This window comes from Megascapheus bottae, chromosome 6 (genome assembly GCF_031878675.1).
Source record: "Megascapheus bottae isolate mThoBot1 chromosome 6, mThoBot2.hap1, whole genome shotgun sequence".
Lineage (NCBI taxonomy): Eukaryota > Metazoa > Chordata > Mammalia > Rodentia > Geomyidae > Megascapheus > Megascapheus bottae.
Window position 1 is genome coordinate 23,218,446 of NC_143514.1, and position 24,503 is coordinate 23,242,948.

Below are 24,503 nucleotides of genomic sequence, written 5' to 3' on the forward strand. Positions count from 1 at the left end.
CACGAAGACCCAGGTTCAATTTCTTGGTACCACATACATAGAAAAAAGCTGGAAGTGGTGTTGTGGCTCAAGTGGTAGAGCTATAGCCTTGAGAAAGCCTAAGGACAGTTCTCAGACTCTGAATTTGTGCACCAGGACTGGCAAAAAATTTCTGTAGGGAATACTCTCCCTACAAAATGTAGGCTAAAATTAAAATGCCTATCCATGACACTTACTTTACGCCTTAAAGAATAAATCAAATATTGGAAACTTCTGTGTTTGGCTGTTGCCCTAAGAGTGAGTATTGTATTGAATTGCATGCTTTATATTTCCAAATTTTCTGTATTAGGTGTGCCATACATGTATTTCCACTAAACAATATCTTATATAAGAACAGAATAATGTATTATTTAGAGCCAGAAATGCATTCTATGTGTATGCTTTGGTTTCTGTCATCTAAAATTATGCTTCTAAAGACCATCTATTGAATGTCTGTGAATAAAATTCAAATCTTTTCATTGTATATTGTATATACATACATGTACTATATATGGCACTGTATGTGTTATTTATACTATATACATAAATACTATATACTATATATCTTTCATATGCATTTTAGAATGCTACATGTAAAATATATACTATTTCATGTGTAAATATATCACAACAATTTATTTATTTTCTACTGAATAATGAATATTTGTCTAGTGTTTCCTGTTTGTTTCCATGGCAAACAATTGGCCATGGCCTCTCTCATTCATATCTGTTATTTATATGTGCAAAGTGCTCATCAGATTTCTAGCCTAATGACCACTTTCAGCACATGAAATTTTTCAGGAAAACAAAGAGCTTTTGTTTAGGTAGGCTGTAAATCTAACTTTCAATAATATTTGAAATAACTCAGATATGTTTGGTAGTTATATAAAAGTAATCATAAAACTTTTATATCACATTGTTATAGACTGAATGTTCATGCTCCCCCCAAATTCTTAAACTGAAACATTAATCTCAATACAATGCTAAGTTGTTATGGTTGCTTCAAACTCACAGGCTCCTTGCATCAGAATGCCATACAGTGAGATTACAGGCAAGCACACATAGAACCAGCACTAGGTTCCAAGTTTTAAAGTCCACGTCTTTAATGTTCACCTTTACATACTACGTTTCTAATAAAAAAAAAAACTGAAGATAACCTTTATCCATCTAAGAAACATCCCTTCTTTCACGTTGTCAATTTTCCTCATGAATAGAGTTTTTTCATGAGTAAAAGTTGAATATCATCAAACACTTATCTGTCTATTGTGGAAGAGACTGGCACCAAGAGCAAATATCAGAGTGCATAATGATCACCCCCAAAAGATCTAAATTCCAAGTATAGTTCCTACTGATAACATTCATCCTATCCTAAAGTAAAAATAAATTAAATCAAACCATTCTAAGTTGGAGATTATCTGTATTTCAAATTGTATTAATATAGAGAACACATTTATAAATTTATATTTTTCATGATGCTAAATAGTTTTAAATTACATAATGATTCTTTATTCTCAGGAAATGCTTTTAATCCTGATATTAATATTTTATCATTTTGTTATCACTTTAAAATTTGTTAGTTCTTTGTTCTTTATTTTATTTAGAACATTCTTGAACTTATATTCCAGAAAATGTTCTTATAGTGTATAAGTCAGTTTTTAAAAGTAATGTAATATTTTTATTTTTGAATGGTTGACTTTATTTAATTTTTTATTATTTGTAAGCAATTATGCAAAGGATTTTAATTCAACTTCTCAATTTATGAATTCTGATCAATGCCATCTCTCCCATAACTCTCCCTTAACTCTCTCAAACCTATTCATATCCTGAATTTTCCTACTTCCATTTTTACATGTATACATTGAATATTATGACCATATTTATCCACACTTTCTCTCTGTTAGTCTACTTCTTTTCTCAGTATTTATTTCATGATTAGTGTCCAACATATTTCAATGCATTGGAGCTATTGATATAGTCAGATTAATTTCTTAATTTTATTTTATACTTTTTTGAAAAAAATATATTGTTAGTGTTCTGTCTGGAAAATGTAAGTTAAAATTCATCCAGAGAAATGCTATGTGATCTAGTTTCCAGCATCTTTCTTCTATAGAAAGTATTTGTTAACTTTTGGAGTGGAAATCATCAATCAGAATATCTTTGAAAAGAATTTCTGGATTTGGATATAATTCGATCAAGACTGTTGTGGGAAGCACGGATCAGTGAAGAACTGCTTTTAAATTAACAGGAGAGATTGTTCCTTCTAACTAGAAATGAATTTCTCATGGTTCATGTAAGAAAAGTTTATTTCTAATTCGCCCATCTCCATGAACGAAGTCTTTTGTGATTTTGTTTTTATGGTATCTTTCCTTTCAGAATCCCCAATGCAGTGAACTCTACCCTTTGTCTCCTATTTACATCCCTCACATTCATGGGACTGAAAATTTTAAATAGTAGTTGCCTTTCACTTCTTTTGATTTTGTTTGTTTGGATATATTTTGGGCTTCAGTTAGTTTTCTCCATTAAACTCTTACTCATTTTTGAACTCTGAGGACTTTCTTTGCCCTTTTGCATTCTGTCCTGATTAGGATATCTAGTCTTCCACATTACTAAACGTATTCTTTCTCATTTGTATAATGTATATATGCATTTGTGCAATGTTGGAATGTCCAAAAGACATATAGTTAGTCACATAAAATTTTCTTTCTAATTCATGACAAAAACAACTCAAGAGGTAGAAGATGTGAGAGGACCCATGGATTGCAACAATAGTTTGAAGTGACTTTGCATATATCTTATGAGAAGAGCAGTGGTCCTGTGCCCTTACTGGAGGTCATAAACTGGACCATATGCGGGAAATATAAGTAGAAACAGAAAAATACAGTATCTCTTTGGATCATGAGTGTATAATTCCAGGGAGAAAGGAAGCATAGAGTTCAGTAATCTAAAATTACTCACACTTATCTATATTGCATAAACATTTAATTCTAAGCATCAACAACCTGAAATCACATACAGAAGGCTACATAACTACAATGAAAATTATGCATACTAATAGTAGACACCAAAGCCTATATAGTTTTTAATTATTCATCATTTCAAATAGTATAGATATTTTCTTCATTTTCTCATAATGCTACCAACTTCCAATTTTCAACAAATCTACAATGTCCATATTATCACTTAAAGTGAGTACATCATTTGACCATTTGGCTTGAAAGGGTTATCTTAAATCTTCCTTGCTTTTGAGGTGCCATTTGTATTTTGGTATGAATATTTTTACAAAAGTCAGGGCAGAGAATAGGACCACACAATGATTTAAGCACAACTGATGATAAGAGACTGGATAAGTGCTTCTATGTATTAATTGAGCTGTACAGTACCTGATAATTTAATTTTTTAATGTTGAATTTTTTGTATTTACTAATTTTTGATAGTACTTGGTCAATACTGAAATGGATATGTGAATAAGATAGGTTTATTGTAGGATCTTTGTTACCACAAAGGCTGTGCTTCTGAAAGCTATTGTTTTCTGTAGGCTGTACAGCATGATCTGGTGGGGTCTCTATGGGACAAAGCCAGAGCATAAATAAGAGCTGGAGAGATCAAACAGAAAGGCTAGAGACTACAAGAGAAGTATCTGTTCAAGAAGCTGAAGGAAATCATCTAAGAAGAAATACAAGTCATACACATAGCACTGGCATTCTATATATGGATTTACATTCTTTAGAGGCAAGGTCGACCTCTTAAAGAGATCTGGATATGATGAGCATTTAGGGAAAAGCTTTTATTAGGCTTGAAGAGGCTTTAAATATCCCAGATTACAGTACCAAGAAGTACCAATGTATAACAATGAAGCCTTGTACTGAACTTGTATCTTAAGGAGATGTTAGCCCATTCTGATCATTGGTCACTCTTTGGATGTCAAAATTGTCCTTTATTTACACTTCATGCAACAAGAACTGTAATCCAATAACAATTTTCCCAGTAAGTGCTTCTTACATGCCACTGGGGAACAATTGCTTTGCAGCCCTGCACTTAAAGGGAGTTTAAACTAAAAAGACACAAATTTCACTCTCTTATCTACTGTGATTGTGAACCTGCTAAGAAAGAACTATTTTAAATTATCAGGTGTGCACTCCTATGAGACATCACCATAATTGCAGACACACCTTTATTTTTTAATATATTTACTTATTAATAAAGAGGAATTTTCTATCCAGACACCAAAAGATTGGTCCAGTGGAACAAAACAATAATGCAATGATATGTCTAGTTCATTAAATTGGAATGGTGAGATGGAATTACTAATTTATGTTGCTTATAAGTTTATAATATAAATTATACTATTTTAAAATATTGGAGAAAATGGTTCCCTTGGAATTTTCCTTCCTCCTACTCTGACTAGGAAAGTTTTATTCCTCCCTGAGGAACTGTGAAGTAGGGAGTCTCACTGAAAAATGGCTGTTCCACGGGAGCATACCATGAAACATTCATAGTCAGGTTTCCTGCATTCCAGGAGGCTTAATAAGCATAGCCAATCATTTACAAATACTCATGCTATTCTATGTCTTTTGAAAGACATTTTTATACAGGAAAAGGTAGAGTTTTTGTTGTTCTTTTTGTTGAAATTCTGACTTCAAAGTTGTCACTAATATGTTTCCTCGGGGACTTGTCAGGGATGAAGACTTTGAATTGTTTATACAAATAGTGTGGTGGAAGTGATGGAAGAAAAGCAAAGACTTGGTAAAGGAGAGGCTGGGCTTCAATGCGTCTCAAAAGGAACCTCCACCAAGCCTGAGAGTGGGGCCACATGAGGGAATCACCTTCACCTTTGTATGGCCCACGAATTCAATGAAGGCCAGCCTGAAGAATGGACAAGATCTCAGCTGGGGAAGCCTTGCAACCTAGGGTTGCAGTGGAAGGCTGCTAGCAGAACTCACAGCAGCTGTAACAACAAGCCTGAGAGTTCTCAAAGAGGAACTGGATGGAGGTATAGCATAGAATCCATCATTAAAAAGAAATCACACAAAATCTGAGGAAAAACAAAACATGTGTCCAAAATGAATAGAAGAAAAAGTAGCTGAATTGGGAGATTTTAATATTCTCAAGTATGGCTTTATTTAACACCCATGCCTTTTGTATTTGCCTGGTTGCAGACGTTGTATTATCCCCTGCCTGGCCCAATGCCCATGCTGTCACCAGGGTAGACAGGCAACCATGATACAGGCAAAATGAAGTAAAATCACATTTCTCGTACCGGCAAAAATCTGAGGCACAGAGGAAGAAGTGACTAGTTCCAACTAGAAAAGGGAAGAATAGAAGAGCCTGTAAAATGGAATACAGTTCCCTGGGGCAGAAAATGAAAAGGACAAATTGAGAGATACTTGATGTTTAGGAACATAAAGTAATTCGTTCTCTGCACAAAACTCAGTGCAATCTTTCAAAAACCAAACCACCTCATATTTAAAGCTCACACTCTAGACCTCAATCTTTCACAGTTCTGCTCAAAATTTTTCACTTAGCATAACAAGGGCAAATATTTTTTAACATAATCTGGCCTTTCCCTCTCTTGTCTGCCCCAGCCTTTGACCTCCTTCAGCTTGAAAATCTGTACCTCAGACAAGGTCAACTACTTCTAGTTCCTGTTAACTTGCTCCATGGGTTACTCTGTGGTATCTCTGTCATTTTGTCCATTTTTCTTTCCATTTCTCTTTCATGTTTTCTGTGTCTCAGCCTCTTTGCTGTTTCCTTTTTCTCTGACTTCCCAGTTTGGCCTTTCTACTCTCTGAGACACACAGCAGGCCTTTGAAGGTGTATGCAATCTCATCCCTGGCTAGTTTCAACTCACCTTTCCAGTCTCTGCTCATGCACTGCTCTGGGAAGTCTTCCTGGGGTTTGATGTCTTCCTACATTTTCCTCAGTGCCCAATATTATCTTATCCAACCATAGGGTAACTAGATGTATTAAAAGTTTCCTCCTACGCTGCCTGCTTTTCACTAGATTGTAACCTCACTGAGAGAATAACTGCTTTGGATTTACAGTGTTTCGGATGCCTCAAGCATGGAACATAATGTATAGTGTGTGTTATTAATTTTAAAAGGAAGAAAGGAGGAAAAGGGAGACATAAGAAAGTCAGAGGAAGAGAAGAATGAGGGAGGAGGAAGTGTGAGAGAGAGGTAAAAAGAGGGAAGAAGAGGGGGAAATGAAGGAATGAGTGAAGGGAGGAAGGAAGGAAGGAAGGAAGGAAGGAAGGAAGGAAGGAAGGAAGGAAGGAAGGAAGGAAGGAAAGGAGGGAGGGAGGGAGGGAGGGAAGGAAGGAAGGAAGGGATGGGAGAGAATGACTATTAAGTGGTCAAAGGATAATTGAGAATTATATCTGGTAACTGAAACTTGTAAACTATCATCTCTAATAAGAAGCTAGGTTTATTGATAACTTGTAGTAGTAAAAGAAGAATCAGGAATTTCGATTTCATAAAATTTTTATGTGAATACTAAAATGACCCTCTTAAGTTAGCAAATGTTTGATACTAACTTTGAAAGAGAACTAAAAGTGTTTTGTTTTGTTTTGTTTTGTAAATCCATCTGATACATCTCCACTGCTGTGGTCCTGATATTAGCTGTCATACCTCCTTTGCAGTTGTTCTAATGAAAAGCAGATTTTTCTTTTGCTTTCTTTGTCATTCAGATTTACCCTTGCCTCCACTTTTTGATTATACTGTTACACGCTTATTATAGAAATCTTAGAAACTACCAAATATGTGTAAAAGCTAAAACTCATCCTTAATGTTTCTATAGAGACTTTTCAATTATGTTCTTCTCCCTCTTGCTTCTTTTTTCGTTCTTTGTGGTATTTCATTACACATATAGTTTTTTTGTTCATAAAGCATAGCATAAATGTTAAGTTTATTAATGTTCCTAAGTTCAAAACTTCCTAAAATTCAAAATTTAAATGAATGAAAAGTATTTAATTCAATGACCACCTCTTTATCTACTTAAGAATTTCCTCATTTGGGGACATTTAGGCTCTGATTTTTAAAAATAGAAATATAAATTTAAAAATGAACTCAGTGAATAGTGAAGTACAGTCACATTTGGGATGGTGATTTTATTTATTTCCGCCCTTGCTATTTGGGCTCCACTAGTAGTTGTCAGCCATATACTTTCACATTATCATTTTATTCTCCAGAAACTAAAGGAAGGATCAGTAAATTATGAAATGAATAAGGTATCTCTTAGAAGAAAAAAGATTATTAGCACATATTTATTCAGCACACAGTACTAATTACTGCTCTGTGATTTTGGTCTAAAACCTATGGGGATTTTCAGAAGGAAGACTTCTACAAACTGGTGGTTTTCTATAACAGAGAGTTATATACACAAATAGCACAAATGGAAGACTATGAGCTCAAGGTAAAGCATTCTCAGTCTATTAACAATAGGTCTTTAAGAAGCCCCTAAGATAACTATCACACACTTAGACAACTTACTTGTTCATGTGTTTATGAATACATAAATGTAAGTGATTATGTTAAAGGTAATATGTTATTATTTCATCCAAAAATTCCAGTTAAGCTGTTTAAAGGCCATAAGTAAATAATAAGTAGGTAATAGTCAGACAAAACTTCTGTGCATGAAACATTTTTGTCCTCAAATATTACCAATAAATTACATTGTAAAAGCCATTGTAAACTTAAGATAGTTGCAGGGAAAGTAAATCATTTTCAAGGTTCACAATGGTTTTAATATTAAAATTAACTTTTTACCTGGTTTACTTTCTGAAAAAAAATTTAAGATCCTACATGAACTTCCTAAAACTTGTGTAATTCTTCACACTTCTCTGCTTTTAGAAACAGAAAAGCCACACCTTCTAAGTAGCACAACCATTATTTAACCTTCTCTTATGTAGCTTACTTTGAGGAACCATTTATTGTATCCTTGTCTCAGATGGTAACTCCCTTTGTTTGTTTGCTTGTTTGTTTTGCAATTGGTCTAGCTCATTAGAATCTAGTAGAGTTAGGAGGAAACAATTCCTGAACTTGCTTCTTCAAATACACTTTGACTTTACTGTTGGAGGACATATTCCTACAACACACTAACCTGCCTCTTTAGCATTGTGTTTTCTTCTAGAAAAGGTCAGAATGGCTGCATGATATATAGATTCCTGCATGATATATAGATTCCGGAATGATGGTGCAACACTCTCACCCTTGAATGTTTTTCAAATTTCTAAGAGGATCTCGAGTCAGAGTGATGCTGTGAACTCATTTTCAAGGATTACATTTTTATGCCTTGGTGACTTGAAAACTCCTGAAGATTGTTTCCATAAAATGACAAACATAAATGCAAAATGATGCCAATTGTCAAATAGGAACCAGATTTTGAAACAGTACAGCATACACTTTTTGTTAACCTTTAAGCTTTGTTATTTTTATCTTCTGTGTGCACAGGGGGAAAATCAGATGGACACTAATATGTTTCATATTTCTTGTTCTCGTTCATATAATTTTAAAGTAGTTTTCTTACTGAAAACAAATTCTTCTAATAGGATTCTGAGCAGGAAGAAAGATCAAGATGAAGAGTCATACCTCTGAGGTAAGTAACACAGCTGTTCTTGCCATGATTTTTTTTCAAAGATGAGCTCAATTAATGAGAAACAACTGATTTATAACCCACAAGTTCACATGTGAAAGGCATTACTTTGAGTAACTAATTGGCTGTAGGTCGGGTACACTCATATGCTGTGTCTGTGAATATTGTTCCTACGTGTGAATACTCAGGGCCATTGTTAGCCATCCATCAGGGCTAATCACAGCTGCACTGAGATATTTCTGTCTCCTGCCTGTTTTACTGAACAATATTCAAGTTTCTATATCCTTGACTCCATTTGTTTTTAATCACCATATTTTTCACTTAAAAGGTGTTTTTTTGTTTTGTTTTGTTTTTGGTTGGTCATGGGGCTTGAACTCTGGGCCCAGGCATTGTTCCTGAGCTCTTCAGCTCAAGGCTACCACCCTACCCCTTGAGCCACGCTCCACTTCCCCTTTTCTAGTGGTTAATTGTAGATAAGAGTTTCACGTTCTTTATTGCCTGGGCTGGCTTTGAACCACGATCCTCAGAGCTCAGTCTCCTGAGTAGTTAGAATTACAGGCGTGAGCCATCGTGCCCCACTTTTTAACATTATCTTTTTTTTTTTTTTTTTTTTTTTGGCTAGCCCTGGGGCTTGAACTCAGGGCCTGAGCACTGTCCTTGGGATTTTTCCTAAGACTGGCATACTACCACTTGAGGCACAGCACCACTTCCGGCTTTTTTCTATGTATGTGGTACCAAGGAATGGAACCTGGGTCTTAGTGCATGCTAGGCAAGCACTCTACCACTAGGCCAAACTCCCAGCCCCAATTGGTATTGTTCCTTGAGTTTAATTTTTTTTATCGTTTTCTAATTGGATGTTTATAATAGCTATGAGAAAGTAGTTCCATTGCTGTCACCAGCTGTACTCACACTCACCATACAGAGTCCATCTCATTCAGTTGTGGCATCAAGGTGGCCATGCATACGGCTCTTGGCAAAAGGCCATCTATACAGCCTGAACTGGTCTTCCCAAAGCAAAAGTGGTGTTGCCAGGGCTTCTGTAGGAGGAAATAACTGTGTTGTACTTTCTGTATAACTGCTCTTTTGTACTTTCAGAAGTCAAATCATTGCCCACAGGTCAAATGAGTTCAATAATTCTCAAATATTAGAGTTTTCTAACTGGATTGTGTTAAACTCTTACTAAAGAGAATTACATGAGCTTTATAAACTACCCAAGTCATTTTTTTGAGTATTAAGGATGTTTTATGGAAGTGAAGGGAGAAAGGATGTTGGCTTACTGTCTCTTGGGTGTAACCTCCCTCTGTTCACTCAGAATTCTACTCAGAAGAGTAGAAATAGATGTTCTGAAAGAGGTTTTAAGGAATAGATTAAATAAAATACCAAGTTATTGCAGGTTTATAGAGAAAGGTTGGTATGCCTTCAACCTCTTAGATTTTATTTGAAGCTCAAGTCTGCTTCTTCTTTATTAATGGATTCTACATTTGTGCCAGAATAAAATCATGTTGTTTATTCTTGTAAAAGCACCACTTGATCCTCATACAGAAAAATAACAGGCTAACCACTGTCTAAGAGAATTTAACAAGACATATAGCTTTAGAAGAAATTGGGCATGAAATGTAATGGGAAATGTCACTGGTCTCTTTCAAGTTGTGGTGATACAACTTAGGCCTTGAAAACTCTACAAAGTTCCTCACATCTATGAAACAAAACAGTATTTTTAAGTATCTTTTGATTATAATTAATGGAAGAGTTACAGTTATATTCGCCAGAGAGAAGGCACCTCACTTCACACACATTGATAACCCTTCTCATATTTTACAAAACAGTATTTTTGATGGCAGAACTCTGCAATGTGCACTTCTCTTCATTGGCACTCTCCTCTGTGTTATGTAGTAGAGAGCCATGTGCAGAACTATTCTGAGTTTTCCGGAAGTGAAACAACTTTATGGTAATCATATGCAAAATTTTTCTCAAGTTCTTCTGCAGTTTACTTTTTTATGAGTCTGTTAAAAATTTAAGAGAAGCCTTGTTGACATTTTATATGCTTATTTTTCTTTCAAAGGAAAATTGGAGTATTTTTAAATTTTCATATCTAAGATGATAAAAGGTGAAATAACATCATAATTCTTATCTTGTTCAATTTGGTATTTAGTTGTTTCACTTTCTTTTTTATGAGTTTTATTCATCTTGTAACCAGTCTTGTCTGCATGTATCATTTAAAAACAAAACAAGGGGTTATTTCACATTTTGTGTTTGGAGGATCTTCCCTGGAGCTAACATACCTAGGTAGAAATTGGATCACAAGATCGAAATTCTTAAAATACAACCTTCTAAAAATGTTAATAAATGCTATGAATATTTTAAATATTACTATTTTAATATTTTAAATTCCCTAACAAATGATTTTGAAAGGTACTTTGTCCTGTGAGAAAACTAAAATGAATATATTGTCTGGAATATATTTAAATATCACAATCATATTGCTTCCTTCCCCATGTGTTTATGAAGTGGATATTTTAGTGTAAGGATACAGATACAGTCGTTTATACACTGTTTTATTCATCCAACTGACATTTAAGTTTTCACAGTTATCCAAGGAGCTTCCTGACCAGAATACTGCTTTGGTCATCCAATGCCCAGGTAATCCTGAAAAGAGGATTTGGTACCTGAAGAGAAGAATTTGATACCTAAATGTGCCACAATGCAACAGTCAAACATCATTATTAGCTCTTAAGTTTAATTATCTATTTGCATAGCTAGGTTCTTCAGCTGAAAGTGTATCTTCAATCGGCAAAATATTGTAGTGATTTGTTTTCTGTACCAAGCCATCATTTATTGAGCATGTTCTGCATGCAAAGAACCACTTAGATATTGTGTATGTGTGCAGTCAAGAGGCAAGAAAAGATGTACTGAAGAAGGATATTTCCAAGTTTTATTTTATCACTACTATATCAGAAAGGTTAAGAATCAGAAAGCTATGGGGAAAATAGTAGCGGCATGTGATACTTTCTTTCCAAACAGCTAAATGAGAGAAAGTTGGGATCAGTGGCATTTTTCAACATAGCATGTGATGTGACAAACTGATGCCTGAAAAGTGAAAACATGGATAAACTATTGAGTCAACAAATTATTATTATTGTTATAGATACTTTTATGAGATAACCTTGCTGTGGTTTTGGATTAGGCCACAAATTTCAGACACTCATTACCATTTCTTATTGAAATGATTTTACTATGGCTGTATATTAATTTGATGTCTACGAATTTCCTGAAATAGAAGATTGACTTGACCTATGGCTGCCGCCAGAGGGAATGCATCCTGTGTCACATCAGCAAATTAGCACTGACTCTAACCCTTACATGGTAAAGCCTTAGCACGGGCAAAACAACACCACTATTATTTTTCCAACTTCCAGCACTTCATTAACCATGCCACCACATAGGGGTTATATAACTGTGAGCATAACTTTGCAAAGTTTATAAACATAACAGAGAACATTCTCACGGGTGTCTTAGGCCAGGCTGCATGTGTCGCTTTTTGGGGTCAATCAAAGTTCCTTCTCCAGACAGCTTGCCCTCTAGTTGCAAAGGGAGGCAGACTGCCCACATTGGCTGTCCCAGCGCTAACCCTCTGTGATGGCTCTCAGCAGCCAGAATGTCACCAGAGCAAGATTGATTGCCTCTTAATAATGTTTCTTTTAAGTGTTAGCAATCTGGATCTTTTTCTAGGCCCTAGGTCCCTAGCATTCAAACCTTACAATGTGGCATTTCATTAGGCACCAGCTCCACTCAAGTAATCCTTGGGAAAACCATATTTTCATTCATGGCTGCAAGTAAGTAAGGATGGAGAGGTCTACAAACATTGACTGAATTGAGGTGATCACAAGCATCCAGTTCAGAGCACTGAAACTCTGACTGCAGGTAAGGCTTAGAGAAGTTTCTTCAATCAGGGGACTGGAACAAGTCTCTGATGGGGTAACATACTTGATAGGCAAGACATAAGGTCCTGAGTTCAAACCTCAGTGCTACTAGGGAGAAAGGGGAGAGAGAGGGAGAGGGAGGGAGAAAAAAAAAAGAGAGAGAGACAGAGACAGAGTGAGACAGAGACAGAGAGAGAGACAGACAGAGAGAGAATGTCATCCAAGTCAATTCATTTATAAATTTGGCCATTAGTTCATTAGTCTATGTGTTATAAGCATCCTGTAGCTACATCTTGATCATAACTAGTCTAGTTAATAATCTCACTCATGAGACACAGAATTTAAGGTGTGATGAGGAGGCCTCAAGAGACTTGCCAAGAGTTCACTTAGTCCAGATTCTTTTGGAAGTACATGTAGGAATTGTGGTTAGGCCTACAACCCACTATTGAGATGTGATCCTTTGGCATTATATTTCAGGGTTATTCTCTGAGCCACAGTCCATTCAAATGACCAGGACAATGACCAGTGCTTTACAGAGCTCCTTGAGTTACCTCTTACTCCTCCATCTTTTAATTTGGGGATTATGAAGAGTATTTTGTTTTTAAAAACCTTTTATTATCCCAGAGACACTTTTGATTTTCAGCAAAACTGAAACGGAGGAGAGCCATTTGGCATATCACCTCCCTCATATAATTTCTATCATCCAGATCCAGGGGCCCTGTGTTACCGCTGAGGGAGCTACAGTGTCAGGCAGTGATGATTCAAAGTCCATGGTTCCGGTGCTCACTTCAGATGCTCAATGTTCCTTGGGTTTGTACAGATGTATTTCAACAATTGCCCCCTCTCAATCCCTAGGCTAAGCTATCTCATGAAAGATACGTTATGTCCCTTAAATCACTGCTTCTCTTTTACCATGATTTTATATACGATCTTTAAACAAATGCTCAAACATTATTCTCTACTTTTCTTTGTCCAAAGTCTAACTGGATTGTTGATAGCCATAACTGCTTGGCATATGATATATTCCCCAGCCAGCCTCTTCCAAATAGACTGTTCCTAACCAGAAAATTACTCTTTCTCCTCTCTGTCTCTCTCTCTTTCTCTATCTCGTCTGCTCACTTTGGAATGACACCTCCAGAAAGTGTGGGACCATACAAAACCAGGCTGGTAGTCAAAGCAGACTTTGAATTTTGTATCTGCCATTTAATGGCTGAATGATCCAGACAAGTTACTTATCATACCTCAATTCGCTAAGAATTACTTGACTTTAGGATTTAGTACATCAAAATACTTCTAATACTTAGTGGCTGACATAGAGTAAGTGTAGACAATGGAATATTACTAAGAGAACTCTTCCCAGACAATCACTGAGCTTCATCACAGAATCTTTACTTTTCCCCTTTTCTTCAAAACCGGAGTGTTTTTGCCCATCTTCCTATACAGTTTACTTACACTTTTCTCACCAGTGTCCTCTCTGCATTCAAGTGTGACCTAAGGAAAGACTTGCACAACCTCATCTGACATTTCTTTGCTTTATCCGCTAGTCCAAATTATGAGGAGTAACCAAGAAATTACTTTCCATTCATGTATACGATGCAATCTGATCAAGAGTATTCCTTCCAATACTCCTCTTTCCTGTCTTAGAACAATTAGAACGGGTTTTTGTTACGCTATTATATACATGCTTATAAAGTACATTTGATCACATTCAAATCTCTTTCATCCTTTCTGTTCACGCTCCCTCCGTCCTTCTCCTAGTACTCAACTCCAACAGACATTGTTTGATTTTCATTCATTTTTAAGTGTAGTTGATTATACCAAGGAATTTTATCCTAGTATTTCACATATGCATATATTATAATTTTAATCAAAGTAGTTCCCTCTATTCGCCTCTCTAGTCCCATACTCTCCATTTCTTATTGTTCAACAGATTTCAGATTCCTTACACCATCTTCATATAGACACAACATATATTGCTATCATTTTCCCTTCTCTTTCTCCATATCCCTACTCTTATTTTATCAGTCTTGTGGTGAAATGATCAAGTTCAATGTATTCAGATAGAAACAAACACACACACACACACACACACACACACGTACATACTCCCACCAACATTCCTACAAATGAGCAAAAACACATGAGTTTGCTTTTTTAAGTTTGGGTTATTTCACTCAGCATAAAGATCTCCATTCCAGAGCTTTTAGCATAAAGGGGTGTTGCATCTATTGAGACAATCATGTGATTCTTGTCCTTGTTCCTGTTGATGTGTTGAATTATATTAATTGACTTGTATACTTTGAACCAGCTTTGCATCCCTGTGATGAATCTTGTTTGATCATAGTGTATAATATTTTGATGAGTTGCTGAAGATGGTTGGCCAGTATTTTGTTGGAAGTTTTGCACCAGTATTCATCAAAGAAATGGGTCTCTAGTTCTCTTTCTTTGATGAATCTCTGTCTGGTTTTGGGATGAGGGTTATACTTGCTTTGTAGAATGAATTTGGTAAAGAGGCTTTGTTTTCAATTTCATTGAAGAGCTTGAGGAGTATTGGTGTGAGCTCTGCTTTGTAGACCTTATAGAATTCAGCTGTAAATCCATCTGGCCCTGGGCTTTTCTTGGATGGAAAGTCTCTTATTGACATTTTTATTTCAGTGCTTGAAATAGGTCTGTTTAGTTGGATTAGGTCTTCTTGGTTCAGTAAGTGAACTAAGCCAGACTCAAAGGAACATAGGCTCAATGGTTTCCCTTGTTTGTCATAATCAGTAGAAACCTTGGGCTCTCCTAGCAGAGATTTACAATAGAACAAAACCTAGATATATAAGGCCATATAGTATGATGCTAAATGAAAGGACCTCCAGGATTTAGAAACAAAAGCCATATAATGAGTGATTGTTGTCCTCAATATATTATGTTATCTCTCATCCCTTTTGTTGTCCCTTGGTTATCTCATATTGTTACAGTATTTCACCCGGTTATCTGAGATATTGGATATATGCATATTTGGTTATTTGAAATCAGATAGGGAAGGGGGGAAAACAAGATGAGGGGTGGGGGTGGGGAGAGGGAAATGGGGACCAAGACATGAGAAAGGATATCTGTGTATATGAAGTAATGCACCTTCTATCTGGTGAATACAATGTAACCCTTCTATTAATTACAATAAAAATATATGGAAAAAAATATCTCCAATTCCAAACTATTTTTCTGCAAATAATATTAATTTTTCTTTATGGCTGAGTACTGTTTCATTGTACATATCAAAATACCCTTGTAAAGCTAATGTATGCTATTAAAATCTCTATTTCATTTTACTTTATTTTTTATTGTCTGGGCAATATATAGAGGGGATACAGTTACATTCACCTGATAGTAGGTACATTACTTCTCACACATTGATATTCCTTCTCACGTTTTTGTCCCCATTTACTTGCCTGACCCCCTCCCAATCATCTTGTTTTCCCCCTTCCCTTTCCTATCTCAAATAATCAAACAAATGTATATACAATATACCAGATAACAAAGTCAGATACAGTAACAATATGAGATTAACCAAAGGGAAACAAAGGAGAAGAGAAATAACATAGCACATTAAGAACAACAGTCATATAAGATAAAGATCTTGATTCCATATCCTAGAGATCCTTTCATTTAGTCTCATCCTAGATGACCTTATGTACCTAGGTTTTGAGCTATTGTAATCCTCTGCTAGGAAAGTCCTACATGTATACAACTTATTACAAATGAGGGAAACCATTGAGCCTATGTTCCTTTGGGTCTGGCTTACTTCACTTAATATGATTTTTTCATCTTTCCATTTCCTTACAAATGGAGCAATGTCATTCTTTCTGATGGCTGCATAGAATTCCATTGTGTATAAGTACCACATCTTCTTGATCCAGTCATCTACTGAGGGGCATCTGCGTTGGTTCCATATCTTTGCTATGATAAATATTAATTTTTTTTAATTCTCATGTTTGTTTTTAGAAATCAAAACATTTTATTTATTTCCCACTGGTAACAAAAACAAATATAAGAAAATAGTATCATAAAAATCCTTAGAAATGGGGCAGGCATGGTGGCTTTTGCCTATGATTCTAGCTACTCAGGAGGCTGAGATCTGAGGATCAAGATTCTCATGTTTTTATCTTCATATATATGCAGATCCATATAGAATCTAATGTTTTTCTCAAATTAGCACAGGAACATGAACTCTAAAGAGAAATGAAATCATATTATTCAAAAATATTTTATTGTCCTGAAAAGTAAAGAAAAACTGATAAACCATTCAAGATTGTCTCTAGTAAACTTTCACATAGTAATTCTTCTTTCTGAGAGTTGACCTTATAACTATAGCCCAAGCATTATTGTGTATATTTAAAAATATAAAATCCTGTAAAATCACAACTTTAGAAAGTCTAAACAAACAAGACAAAACCTCTTAGAGGCATTAAAACATCAGCAAGAATACCTATAAGAATGAAGTATAAAATTATATTTTAGTATCCTTTTTTCCCATAAATCTTTGGTTATATGAACTCCCATATACCAAAGTAAAGCTTACTCAGCCTCAACAGTTCTGTTTATTTAAAACTCTGCTTTTGTCTACAGAAGCACATACAGTCACACAATGAAGGAGTTAAACTGCAGTTATGGATAGTTCACTTATTCTTTCCCCTGGTAACAGCTTTTCCTGCAATGTATTTAGGGGTGCTGACATGAAAGAAATGTTCAGCTTTCCTTCATGTGGCTTAAAGTTGAGAGTCAGACAGCAAAGAACTAGCAAGTAGGCATAAATTATATATATATATACCTTATATAATATATATCTATAATATTACATACATGATATGCATACAGTGTATATGATTATATGTATACAATGTGTGTATATATATACAAAATATAATGTATATACTATAATATGTGTATATGTATGCATATATGTGATCTAAATCACCTTTGAACTCTAAAATGAAGTCAGACCTGGGAAAATTCAGAGGCATACAGCTCTAAGCAGAGGGCCGGGGGTTTGGCCTAGTGGTAGAGTGCTTGCCTAGCATGCACAAAGACCCAGGTTCAATTCCTCAGTACCACATACGTAGCAAAAAGCCAGAAGTGGTGATGTGGCTCAAGTGGTAGAGCCCTAGCCTTGAGAAAAATCCAGGGACAGTGCTCAGGCCCTGAGCCCAAGCACAGGACTGGAAAAAAAAATAAAAAAATTATAAAAGCTCTAAGCAGAAGAAAAATCAAAGGCTATAGCCCTGCAGCAGGGCATAACTTGATGTATTTATAAACAGTGTGGTAATCTTAGAGACGGTCTTCCAAATCTTGACTCTGATAGATGTTTTCTGAGCAAATAAGTGTGTAGTAATGAATATTATGAGTAGAACCGTGAACTGAAGCACAGTTCCATGGTCTACTCAATTTTACTATTTACCAAATACTTGTCCTTTAGCTATTTACTCTCTTTTAATTTTCTCCTCCACAAAAATGGACATAATAATAACTAATTAATTACATTATTGGGGATTTTATTTAAGATGAAGTATAAATATTTAAGGGCTACAGTGTAACTCAGTGGTAAAGCAACTTGGATAACATGTGCAAGGTCTTAGGTGGCAGCTCCAGCACTGATCAATCAATCAATGTAATATAAAAATGTAACTATGTGGAGTAGGCTTTATGACAGAGCAATCATATTTTCGGTAAATATTGTTTCTTGTCATTACAATTATTTCAATTATTTTATTTATATTAGTGTGATTATTTGAAATTTACCACCAAAAGACTAAAAATGATGATATCATGATTAGTAGAAAAAATTAGACCATACAGAAATCTGTTGACTATATTAGACAATATATATAAAGTTCTCCATACATGTTGACTAGCATATACCACACTATATTCTGGGAGCTATTACTGGTGTTTTTTTAATTGAAAGTAGTACTACTGACTCTAAGTTAAAACTAGTACCTGGGGCCAAGAGTTTGGCCTAGTGGTAGAATGCTTGCCTAGCATAAATGAAGACCCAGGTTCAATTCCTCAGTACCACATACATTAAAAAAAAGCCACAATTGGTGCCTTGGCTCAAGTGGTAGAGCTCTAGCCCTGAGAAAGCCCAAGGACAGTCTCTGTCCCCAAGCTCAAGGCCCAGGACTGGCAAAAAACAAGCAAACTAGTACCTGATCTCCTTTTGTACTGAATGGACTGAAGTCTTGGACTACTGAGATATTCTCAGAGCTTATCTTTAGTCAGTATTTCATTTGGTGTAAGTCCAGATCCTCCTGTACACTTGGGATTTCATGTCTATCTCTGCTTATCTACTACAAATGTGGCAAGTCCCTCATTTGAATTTTCAACCACACATTGACCTAGATGTGTAGTTGAATATGCCAGTTGGTGTATGTCACATATTATGAATTTTAATTTTTTTGTTTTGCCTTGTTTTATTTTTGTACTGGTCCTGTAGCTTGAACTCGGGACCTGGGTGGTATCCTTTGACATTTTTACTCAGGCCAGTTCTCTACTACTTGAGGCACAGCTTAACTTTTGTGAATGATTTTTCATAATTTATGCATTCTACAGAAACCCTGACTCCAATCCCCAACCTGCAGGCCTCTCTGTATCACTTTGTTTTGCTTCCTTCAGAAGGGAATAAAAAGAACACAGATGAAGAAAGAGGTGGCATTGACCAAAAGCATTGTACTTGTGAACTGACATGTTGAATTGAAACCCCCTTTTACAACTACCCAATGAAAATGAAATAATAATAATAAGATAAACACATAGATATGTAAAAAAGATAAAGATCCATAAAATTAGATATGTCTCATCTGACCAATGTAAACACAAATAAGTACAAAAGTCATCAACATAGGAAGTGGTAGTTTTATCACTCAGTCCTCTTATTCAGTGAGTTGTGCCTGATTCTGGGAAGGAGTTCAAGGAAAAAGAGAAAAGAAGCAGGGAAAGAGAAAAGGAGAGCAACAAGGATAAAGGACATACAGATAAATACACTGCACTTGATCACAGTTATGTTCAGAGAGAACTGTGGAAATTGCTAAAGCATAAGACCTTTAGTTTGCAAGTTACATAGAAACCAGCCTACAGACTTTGATTATCATCATGTGGTGAGCTAGCAGAAATGTAGTACTTACCACTTCTGTCTCAATTCAATTTCTGTTTAATCTGATTTAACCAAGAATCTGTTTGTAGGCAACATAAAGGTGTGGTACTTACAACACAAAACAAATCTAAATACACATGTGCACATATACAAATATGTATAATATATGTATGAACGATCTAGATCAATTTAATTGAAACTCACTTTTGCTTTTTCATAGATATAGTTAACAAATGATTAAACAGCTCCTTTCCTTTCTTCAACGCTTTTGCTGCCACATTAACTCCATTCATATTTGCTTGAGGAATGTATTACTCTCTCTTGATTAGACCCATTCTGTAAGACCAGGAAGTCAGGGTTGAAGTCTGTATTTCTGGGGAATGAATTCCTTATAGCGGAAGGGCTTGCATGTACTTTAGGATTTATGACATTTCAAGCTTAATGTTATTTGAAAATGTATTTCTAGAATGCTTCAACATAACTGTAACTGTCCTATTGCTAAGTTATGCTTCTGTTTGTTTTCCTATTAAATAAAGCAGGAGAACACTTACAATTTGTTTCCTTGGTGCTTCTTCAGTACTCCCTCATGGTAGAACTGACATTAACTCTAGATCAGAAAAGCTAGACTTAAGATCAGAAAAGCTAAAAAGTTCAGATAACTCAACCTAATATTCAATCCTAAATAATTTGTTCAAATGCTCACAATATTTATTTCCTTATTTACTATTTGCTAACATACGATAATATTCTTACCCAACATAAATCTAGTCACAAAGACTGAAGCTTCTATTTACAATCTGCCCATGAAGTTCTCTCAGTTACATTATCCTGAATTTTGATAAAATGTGTCTTTCATTGACAAAGAAAGGCCAGCACTTGTGAATGAAAACAAAAGCACTGCTAATGCAATATTTTATAGACATTATTGTTTCATCATCCAATAAGTCATTCAAATCTTAACATCCAGAGGCTGCTTACTCTTCTGGTGGCACATGGATACACAGGAAAGCTTGTGTTCGCACTATTCCAAATAATCAAGGGATGATTATTTCAAGGCACAACTTTCTTAGTATGAGTCTACTCAGAGGCTTCCTTTCTTTCTTCTCTTTGATTTTCTTTTCTCTCACTGGAACCAGGGTTTGAACATAGGGTCCTACCCTTGTACTTGGCTTTTTTACTCAAGATTGATGCTCTAGCACCTGAGCCACACCCCTACTTCTGGATTTTGGCTAGTTAACTAGAGATAAGAATCTCATGTACTCTACTACCTGGGATGGCTGCAAACCACATTTCACAGATATCAGTCTCTTGGACTGGATTACATCCATGAGCCACCAGAACTCAACTACAGGGGCAGTGATGTTGAAAACTAATATTTTATGTCTCAGAACCTATCTTTAGGTTACAATTGGTCAAAGAAAATATAGTTTAGAATCTGCACTTTTTTGTATTCTTATCCACTGGAGCCACAATTACCTTTGTAATTTGAAGTGAAAAGGTTGCAGAGAATAAAAACAAAATTTCCTCCTCATAGGAATACAGGAGCTTGTATAAGATCGTTTCCACGGTTTTCCCCTTTAAGTATAACAAGTAGATACAGTAACTATTTATCCTCCGGTTTTTTAACTCTCTTGATACTGGGGCCAGGGAACAGTATTTAATTAAGGAGCCATTGAGTTCATTTAGTAAGAAGTGTAGAGAGGTGGTAACAGCTGAACAATATTCTTTGTCATGTGGAGGGGAAAGAGACCCTGTCCTCACAGCATTCTTTTCATACTTTGTTGCTCTAAAAGTAGCCAGTTAATTAGATTCCATGGTTACTGCCATTGTTGTATCTGCTTATTTGAAGTGCAAAGATAATCATCAATTGTACACTCTTGACTACACTATTAATGGCTTTAATGCTCACATTGTGTTTACATTTTGCATTGCAACAGACACTTAGCTATTGCGGTTTTTTGGTTTCATTTTTTTTAATACATGTTGTAATTCAGCAAAGACAGCCTCTGTGTAATGTCCTTGCCATTCCATTCCACAGTATTAAGTGTTGTTTTTCTACTGAGGTCTTGAAATGTGGGGCATTATGTATGAGTTATGCTAATTTGTTAGGGCAATGAATACATTAATTTCATTAGTAAATGGCCTCAAAGCAATAATTACCAGTGTAGGTGTGTCAAAAGCGATCATGTTCAGTTTTGCAGTTAATTATTAAGATTTTGTTCTGAGGGGCCCAGATTTGACATCTAGCAGCAATTTAACCACAAATAAAACCCTGAAGTAAATAAGAATGGCAAAAGGAAGCCAAGAACTTGTTTTGCACCTATTTCATTTTTTGTCCAATTATGACTGGCAATAAGATATGAAATAATTAGTGTCAGTGACATAAAGTTCTAGTGTTCCACCCTCTCCCATCACCCCAGCTAAAGGCACATTGTTCAAAAAATAGCAACCATGCTTTCTTGCTATATCCTCTTTGCTTTCCTTAACTGTATTCTAAGTGAGTCATCAGACAGCATGACTTACTAAGATGAATTCCAGGTTGAATTGTTGTCTTCAGTTCTTTTCCATGCTAAAACTCACTTCATTATTTTAAAAAGTAGGATGTTCCTCTAATGGATTAATTGGCTATGTGAGTGTACTATATTACAATGCTACTTGAGCCATTTGCTACTAAGCAGTAATATTAGAACCTATATTCCAGGATTAATATCCACAAAAAAATTGACATTCTTTTTTACAATCAAACACCTGTTGGAACCATTTAATGCATTTCCATTTGCTAAAATTATGTGTGAGGTCGTTTAATTTCTAACGCTCTCTCAGGCTGTTTATGGAGTCTTGGAGTACTGCACTGATCTCGATCTCCTGGTGTTCTGCTTTAATGAGGAAATGATAATCTTAGAATTTTTAGAAAGAAGAAATATTGTAGAGTTTGAGGAGCAGGTGACTCATGCCTATGGGTGAAGAGCCATGTGAGCCATAATAGAATGAGAATCGTGCAGATGAAGGACCAGAAGATGGAACAACTCAACAGTACAGAAGAAAATGTGAGAAAGCAGCAAGCAGAAAGCTTACTTCTATCAGAGTTTAATAATTCAAAAAAAAGAGCCTTTTGTTGTTTCTGCAAAGGATTGTTGTCAAATCAAACTCCAAGTATAATCCTCATCGTAGTAATTGTGATGTTAAGATGGAGCTGGCCAGCCAAGAAATTGATTCTCTAGTTCTAGATTCTTCCTATCTCATAGCTGCTTCTGTTCCCTTGATCAATTTTCCAGACAATGAATCTGTCACAGCAACTTCTAGCTTTTACACTGACTGTTAGTTTTGACTGTATACCTTTTTTTAATTTTTGGACAATTCCAAAACTTCATTCATGGGACATAAAATGTGGATTTTGTGAGCATAAACCATCCTACCTCCAGGACTCGGAAGAAATCAGGACAGTTTTACTCCAAAGCAAAATTTTACTGAGCTAGATAGACAATGAATTTGATGCTACCAATTCTAAGAAGTCAAAGCTGATTGGTCAAAGATAATGTAGGGTATTGATTTAGTGATGCTTGTCCTCAATGTGAAAGCCTGGTTGAAAACAATTTTTTCTTCTTTTAAATTGATACAGGATTCCATGCTTTTTCAAGGTGATTCTACATTTGACTAGCAGAATCAAGACAATATTCAAAAATTCTTAATTGGACTGATATGATACGGTGTATGTGGTCAGGTAGCAGCTGGGAGCAAAAGTGTGAAGCCCTGAATTTAAGCCCTAGTACTTGCCATTTACCCTGAATTGCTCTATGCTATTTCATACTTTTATTATTTAATCATCACTAATGTATAGGTATAAATATTATTACTCCTTCAGGAGCAATGAAAGCCTGAGAGAGTTTGAGTTACCTGCTCAAGTTTACATAGCTGGTATTGAAAGGCTTGTTGAAACCCAAATATGACTTAAAAGCACATTCCTTGAAACTTTACATGATACATTCTGTTCCTTTCCATGAGATGTTAGACAGTCTTACTGTTCCAGCCAGATAGATCTTTTGATCCTTGCAACATTTGTATAGAAGGAAGCATAAAGAGAACTTTACCTTGATCTATAGTCTGCTTTCTGTCATATGTCTCAGAATGTAAACCTTTCCTTATTGATGGTTTTTTTGTTGTTGTTGTCATTGAAAAGCCCATGTCACTCATGCAATAAATACTTTGAATCTTCCAGCCAGTAAGACAAAGTTGGTAAAGTTATCCTTGTGGTTGAGAGGCAAAGCTTGTCCATTTGTTGTCTCTTGAGGCGTATGAATTTATAATTGAATGATATTATATATTTATTTATATATTTCTGTTATATTTATATATATATACTCCTTGAATTCATGATCTTCCTACCCTCCGCTCCCAAATGCTGAGATTCCTGAATGTGCCAGCACATCAGGCAATTCTCTAAAGCAAATATTACTGGAAGATAAGATTATATCAGATTAATATGAGTAACATAAAAAGGAAAATCCTACAGAAATCTGTTCTGTGTTTGGTTTTGTTAGTCATGGGACTTGAACTCAGGGCATGGGCACTGTCCCTGAGCTTTTGCACTCAAGACTAGCACTCTACAACTTTGAGCAACATCTCTACCTCTGGTTGTTGGTTAATTGGAGATAAGACTCATAAACTTTCCCATCCCCATTGGCTTCAAAGCACAATCCTCAGATCTCAGCCTCCTGAGTAGCTAGGATCATAGGTGTGAGGCACTGGTGCTCAGCCTGTCTTCTGAATGCTTATGTCCACCAATACTCCTCTCCCTATGGTGCATAATACACTATTCTTCAAATCATATACTTGGAGCAATATGG